The sequence below is a fragment of the Hordeum vulgare genome, chromosome 5H (genome assembly GCF_904849725.1).
Source record: "Hordeum vulgare subsp. vulgare chromosome 5H, MorexV3_pseudomolecules_assembly, whole genome shotgun sequence".
In the NCBI taxonomy this organism is placed as follows: Eukaryota; Viridiplantae; Streptophyta; class Magnoliopsida; order Poales; family Poaceae; genus Hordeum; species Hordeum vulgare.
Genome location: NC_058522.1, coordinates 5,690,616 through 5,698,408, shown reverse-complemented (window position 1 = coordinate 5,698,408; position 7,793 = coordinate 5,690,616). Strand labels below are relative to the sequence as shown.

At 39.7% G+C, this 7,793-nt stretch overlaps 1 pseudogene; it reads right to left on the bottom strand.

Annotated features, from left to right (window-relative positions):
* Positions 1-274: 274 nt before the first annotated feature.
* On the bottom strand, positions 275-1,395 carry LOC123396147 (annotated as a pseudogene).
* Positions 1,396-7,793: the final 6,398 nt, after the last annotated feature.

The window sequence follows — 7,793 nt, the reverse complement described above, 5'->3', positions numbered from 1 at the left end:
TTTTCATTAAGAAAATGGTCTTCCTTCAGGGGTGCTATGCAACATTTTTTTCAAAAACGCAATTGATCAACATGCAAAAAGTGATCATTTGAGTCCCAGCATTCTTATCAGTTTAAGTTTCTCACCATTGTTCTAAATCAGGTTAAGTTACTGGTCTGAATAGAACTTGATAGTGAAGCTTTTTTAATAGGTACGACAGTACAGCAGTAGCAATATTAAGCCATGAGCATTGCATTGATATGATTAGATTTTTGGCATATCCCGAATAAACTTCTCAGGATATCACTAAAGCAATGGACTCTAGGAGCAAATCTGCAAGGAATAAATTCTGACCATCTTCTCTCACAATGCCATCATGACCGTCAGAAGAATACGGATCCAAAGCAACATAAGTGTAGATAACCTAAACGGGTAGTATGATGGGAATCAAACATGTTAGCATTTAGCATAAATGATGTAATGGAACAATGATTAATCAAATGAAACGCGTGACTCACAATGTCAGGGTACTTATCCTTGAGCAGACGGATTGTTCGGGGCACTAAACCATTATCATTATATGCCGATCATCTCCTGTTTGAGTCTGATGGACAAAGAAGGCTATAGTTATTCCATAAAGCCGACGCAATTCAATTAGACGAAAAGAATTTATGTTTCTGGCAAGACCTTTAAACCATCAGGAACCTTTGGGAATAGCACAAAGCTGCTAACACCAACATCCCGTGATTTGTAAACCTGTGAAAAATAGCAGCTCAACAGAACTGTTTTCTTCGGTCAGTGCATTACTAAGTATCATTGTAATATGGATACACATGCATTGTTTCTGGTATGGTGTTGTTGAAGCAAAATATAGGGACAGCAATGTCCTTACTCCACAAAATCGCCTAATGTATCATAATTCAGGGCACCGTCGCAGTAAGTTGGGTACCTCTTCCAAAAGCCTGTGCCTCCATCCAAGCCTGAAGCACCCAGGCATAGCTCCAATGGGAGTGTCTTCTTCACCTGCACATCAGTACCAAAAATACTACCAGTTAGCCAAACTGTAACCCACCAATCTCAGTTATGCTTGCGCGGTTGCACCAACCATGTTCCAGTATCCCAATTACCAACCTTCATGGATGAACAGAGGGAGGACGAGGTTCGCGGGAGTAATGTTGGTCTCCTGGAACGCTGCCCGGAGCGCCGGCGACCTCCGGTTCCGGCGAGGGCGCTTCGCCATGTCCTGCACACACATCAAACAAACGCACAATTCAGCACAGCGAGTGAAACCTGGAACTCGTTGGTCAGGTGCCGGGATAAGAGGGGAATGTCGTCACGTACGAGGGGCCTGATCTCCGGGGTGGCGCTGGGGGCCTGGTCGGCGGCGGCGCGGAGGGAACTTCCCGGCGACGACATCCGCCTCGCACTCCTCGATGGTCCTCCCCGACCGTGCCTGGACGGAATATGTCCCAGCATGACTCCAGCCCCGACACGGCTTTACTATTCTTCATCACTGGCTGGCCAACTTTACTAAAAGAACAAATAACACGTGAATAGAGGATACAGCCCAGGCATCTTAGATTTCATACAGATTTTCGAAAAGGTTGACTTCATATAGATAAATTCAAGTAGTTACCTAATATCTTCTGTTGGCTGAATTCTTAATGTGTCAATCTTGCACCATCTTGTCAATCAACTTTCGAACTGTGCTCTGGTTGGCTTCGCCATCAAGCTTGCCCTGAAGCTTAGCTACAGTCACATTATCCATTGGAAGTGTGTGGTATAATGCCTGTAATGACAATATTATGTTAAGAGAAATTCCCGTGCATTGACTTTGTTAACAGAATAACCATCAAGGATTTAAGGACAGTACCTTCATGTACCTTTATGTTGGGCTAATTATAATTATGTTGTTACTGCAGGAAATAGATGACATTGCTGAACTGAACATTGTAGAGGATTTGGATAACCGACCTTCCAAAAAAGCAAAAATTTCTGAATTAGGTGTTCTGGAGCGAAAACCAATGTCACCAACTATGTCAGCATCTTCTCAAAATTCTGAATGTTTTGAATTAATTGTGCCAGAATCAGACATTCAGATAGATCATGATTCATTGGCATCACCTCCATCCCCATCTAGCTCGACATTATCTCCTGTTTTACCATTACATGATGTTAAGGAACCAGATTCAAATAAAGAGATCAAAATTGTTCAAAAATATGATTATCTACCACAAGGTATTTGTTTCATTTATTCTGTGTACTTCTCTATCCAATATATTATTAAATTATTTGATTTTTTTTGCAGACTATATATTGACCGATTATGATCTAGGTGCTCATATAATAATTGAATCATCTTTGAGAAAACAAGAGTTGGTTCAGATAGATGGAAGTACTGTGTTACAAAATCAATTGATGTGCTTGCTTGATGAAAAAGAGTGGGTAAACGATGATGTAAGTATACCCTTACTCAAACAGAAATAAGTTTCTAATCACTAATATCTATTACTAATGTATTTGTTTGAAAATAATCTTAATTATAGGTGATCGATGCATATATATGTTGTATAAGGGACCAAATACATGTCCAAAATGGCAATAAAGTATATTTTGAGAGTCCTTTTGTTATCTCACTATTAAAACGGGATGGTAACCTTGGCATACAACAAAATAGTGCCTTCATTACAGAGATTGTCAAGAAATATATGGAGCATGACATGGTAATATATGTATCCATAATTTTCATGTTCATGTTTCAATCAATATTTATTTTTATTTTCCTAATTATCTTTATTACAGATTGAACTTCTAATAAATACCAGCAACACACATTGGTATTTAGCTATTTTAAATTCCAAAAAACATGAGATTCAAGTACTCGACTCATTGTGTTGGAAGTTTGACCGAGATGATTTCTCTATTACGGTTAGTTACATCATCAGTTTTAATCCTACATGTAAATGACATAGATTCATACATTGTTAATGTCTATCTTTTCTGATTACTAAATCTTTTTCATCTACGAGGAATACAATTTCATTTGGACCTTATTAAAAGTCAAAACTTGATTAACGAGGATTGGAAAAACGTTGATCTTACTGAATGGAAGATCACGGAAAAATTTCAAAAGCCAGTTCAAAAAGACAGTTCTTCATGTGGTTTATTTATGGTCAAATTTATGGAATATTTCACCGGAAGTGCACTATCATACGCAATTACACAGGTATATCTCTTTTTGTTTAATAGAAAGTATATCAATTTTACATAAAGTATGTCAATTTTTGAAAATATACTAATAATTGTTTATATTGCACAGGAAATGATTACTTCATTTAGGTTCAAGTTAGCCAGCATACTATTATGTTGGAAAACAAACACTGCATCAATCACTACAATCGTTGAAGAAACTGACGATGACACCAATGGAGATCATGATGATGTTCAAATATTGGAAAGTCTAGATGATATAAAAAACTCAAAACAAAAAATCCCATTATCGGTTGAAATAAAATACAGATCACTGATATCTATTCTTTCTAATATGAGCTTACATGAGTTAACATCTGGACTTTGTAGCTTCATTAAATCCATCAATTACACCAAGATTTTAGAGTAAGTCATTTCAAATTAGCAATAAAATTGTACAATATCTTACTTATTTTCTTAATGATTCATTATCTTAATTTTTTCCATTACCAGGAAAGTATGGATCCAAAGTTCAAAGCCATATCCAATAAGCTTGTCTCTCAGAAAACAACAAGGAATGCTAAAGGATGATTTACCTATGGACCGAGATTGCTTTAATTTGGTCATACGGAAGTTTATGTTTGATAACATCCAAACGGCACAAAAAACAAAACAATTGATAGCAAAACATTATATGGACATGAAATTTTGGGTACGTTCTTAAATTCATTATTTACTTTTTTCTATATTCTTATTTTTTAATCACTTTCCTAACCAATTGTTTTTATGTGCTAGATGACTACTGATTTTTGACGGCACCCAGATTTTCGTAAAAAGTTAGATGTCGAACAACTAGCAAATTATGTTCGTTGTTGGCCTAGTATCAAATATAATGTTTCAAAATGCAAATCGGTAAGAGCACTTTTGTATACTTTGGACCACACATTTTTTATTACATCTAATATATGTATCCTATTTCAGATCCATATTCCAGTACAATCCAACAATGATTTCATTCTATTCACATTGGACAAAGATACCAGAACCGTGTATATTTTGGACCCTGCTCCTATTAATCCCATTTACAGATGCAACCCACTCGCAAAATATGTGCACAAAATTATATGGATTGCAGAACACTTACCAAAAGCAATGTAAAAGGCATGCCCAGGGTCTAGATGGAACGAGAATATTCTTCTATGGCATCAAAAAATCCTAGATGATATTCCAATTTACAACAGGTATTTTTGAATAGATGAATATTATATAGTGAGAATTTGTTGTTTTGAAAATGAATTTAAATTTAAATTAATAACATATATATTCTTATATATAAGAGAACTTTCCGTTTATATTGTTCCCCTGTTCATGTCCACATGGGAAGATGAAAGACCACATTTGCCATTTATAAAGGTAAATATCAAGACAATATAGATCATTTAATGTTATATTATAATTACACATCTAATTTTGATGCCATTCGTTTACAAAAAAAATGGTTGTGCGGGATGGATATGAACTCAGAAAACTAATTTTGGGCCAACTATTAACATTCAAGGACAATGAATGTGAAGATAACATATGCGTGCTGATGTACTTGAATTCATCAGTTGTATCAGGAAAATCCAATTTAAATCTGGTAAATATAGTACAATTTGGAAGATTTCGTAATAACAAATCCTTTTTTCAAGATTGATTGTTTTGTCATACTAACTTCTATTTGCTCAAACAGGACGTGCATGCTATTTCTGAAGATGATCTCCGCTGGAAGGTGATGGCCGAAATCTAGGCCGAGACCATCATCTATCTAATTTGTCATCACAAAGTATCAAGGTGCCCATGGAACGACTTGCGCAAGGAGGGGAATTCCTTGCTCACGACTGGCTCTCCTCAATCACACAGACAACCTAAAACATAGATAGAAGCAAACCCCTTAAGAAACCGTGTAATGATAGTGTGCTTTCTATACTCTCATACTGTTGTAAGCTAGCAAGTGTTTTTATGCTTGATCTCTAATGTGCCTGAGAGGTGCCAATCAATTAAAAGTACTTCATTGGTGACATGTAACTAACCTGCACCAGAGCATCAACCTTTGTTTTTTTCTTTGCTCGCCGTTGCCAAGCCAGTTTACCGAGACATTGCTCTTCTACCTAGCTGAGCAGGGTTCGATCCCCACTCTGTGCAATTTTCCCTTTTCATTTTCTCACGCAGTGTCCTCCCTTAATGAGCTGGGCCGGCCGTTTGCAGGGCTGGACTCTTCTATTTTTTTTCCATTTCGTTTTTTCTTTCTTCTTTTCTCATTTTGTTCTCATCTTTCTACTCAGCATTTTAGCTTTGCTAGTTGATGAAATAAACCCCATTATGTATTGAACCTGAAGAATTAGAGCCACTAGTGGAAAACGAGCCTTTGGACTGGACCCTTTAGTCCCGGCCTGCCTCTGGGCCGGGACTAAAGGCCCGGCCACGTCGCCCCAATTCTCAATGCCTCCCTCAAGGCTTTAGTCCCGGCCCGTAAGGAGCCTTTAGTCCCGGTTCGTGTCCCAAACCGGGACTAAAGGGCTACGCGGTGGGCAGCCCGCATGTGCGCCACCTTTAGTCCCGGTTTGTGTCTCAAACCGGGACTAAAGTCCTCTGCCTATATATAGCACAGCCCCCCTCTCCCCTCTTCCTTGCATTTTTCTTGGATGTAGGATTGTGGGTGTGTGCTAGCTCTCCACTTGTTTTGATGCACTAGAGGTGTTTGTTGAAATGTGTGTTAGAGCGATGCCGCTTCTGTTCACCGAACACAACTACGATATGAGATGCCTGAGCCTCGCTTAAACCTCTTCCTCTTTATTTCTACTTATTCTAAAAGGTTAGCAACTATATTTCCTCGTTTAGACCGTGCGGTACTAATTTTTAGGATCGTGATTGTATTTGATATACTGTCGTATAACACAGATGAGCCATCCATGGATGTACGGTGATCGACGCACAGCCGCTTACAGAGAAAGCGTGCATTCTTTTCGAGATGCAGCCGATGCGAACAAGCATGGTGGTGGCTATATGTTTTGTCCATGTGTTGAATGTCGGAATGAGAAGGATTACACTTCCTCAAGAGTCATTCACAGCCACCTGCTTCGGTCCGGTTTTATATCGGGCTATAATGTTTGGACCAAGCACGGAGAAAGAGGGGTTATGATGGAAGACGATGATGAAGAAGAGAACGATGATGACAACTACCGATCTATGTTCCCTGAGTATGCTAATACCGCAATGGAAGACAATGAAGAAGAAGATCAGGATGAAGAACGGGAACCAGATGAGCCCGCTGATCATCTTGGCCGGGTCATTTCTGATGCACGGCGAGGTTGCGACACAGAAAAGGAGAGGTTGCAGTTCGAGCAGATGTTACAGGACCACAACAAATTGTTGTACCCAACTTGTGAAGATGGCCAGAAGAAGCTGGGTAGCACACTGGAATTGCTGAAGTGGAAGGCAGAGACCGGTGTGACTGACTCGTCATTCGAAAAGTTGCTGGTACTGATGAAGAAGATGCTTCCAAGAAAGAACGAATTGCCCGCCAGCACGTACGAAGCAAAGAAGCTTGTCTGCCCTCTAGGATTAGACGTGCAGAAGATACATGCATGCCCTAATGACAGCATCCTTTACCGCGGTGAGAAGTACGAGAATATGGATAAATGCCCGGTATGCACTGCATTGCGGTATAAGATCAGAAAAGATGACCCTGGTGATATTGAGGGCGAGCCACCCAGGAAGAGGGTTCCTGCCAAGGTGATGTGGTATGCTCCTATAATACCACGGTTGAAACGTCTGTTCAGAAATAAAGATCATGCGAAGTTGTTGCGATGGCACATGGAAGATTGTATGAAAGACGATAAGTTGAGGCACACCGCTGATGGTCGGCAATGGAGAAAAATCGAGAGAGAGTTCCCGAGATTTGCAGCTGACGCAAGGAACTTATGGTTAGGTTTGAGTACAGATGGCATGAATCCTTTTGGGGAGCAGAGTTGCAGTCACAGCACCTGGCCCGTTACTCTATGTATCTACAACCTTCCTCCTTGGTTGTGCATGAAGCGGAAGTTCATTATGATGCCAGTGCTTATACAAGGTCCAAAGCAACCCGGCAACGATATTGATGTGTACCTAAGGCCATTAGTTGATGAACTTTTACAGTTGTGGGCCGAACCAGGTGTACGTGTGTGGGACGAGCACAAACAAGAGGAATTTGACGTTCGAGCGTTGCTTTTCGTAACCATCAATGATTGGCCTACTCTTAGTGACATTTCAAGACAGTCAAACAAGGGATACAATGCATGCACCCACTGTTTGGATCAGACAGAAAGTATATATCTGGACAAATGTAGGAAGAATGTGTATCCGTACAATCGTCGTTTTCTTCCGCCCAAGCATCCCTTAAAGAAAAAAGCCAAGCATTTCAATGGCAAGGCAGAACCCCGGGGGAAGCCTGTCATCCGTACTGGTGCTGAAGTATTTGATATGGTCAAAGATTTAAAAGTAATCTTTCGAAAGGGTCCTGGCAGCCAACCTGTTCCTAACGGCCCTGATAAGTGCGTACCCATGTGGAAGAAGAAATCTATATTTTGGGAGCTACCCTATTGGGA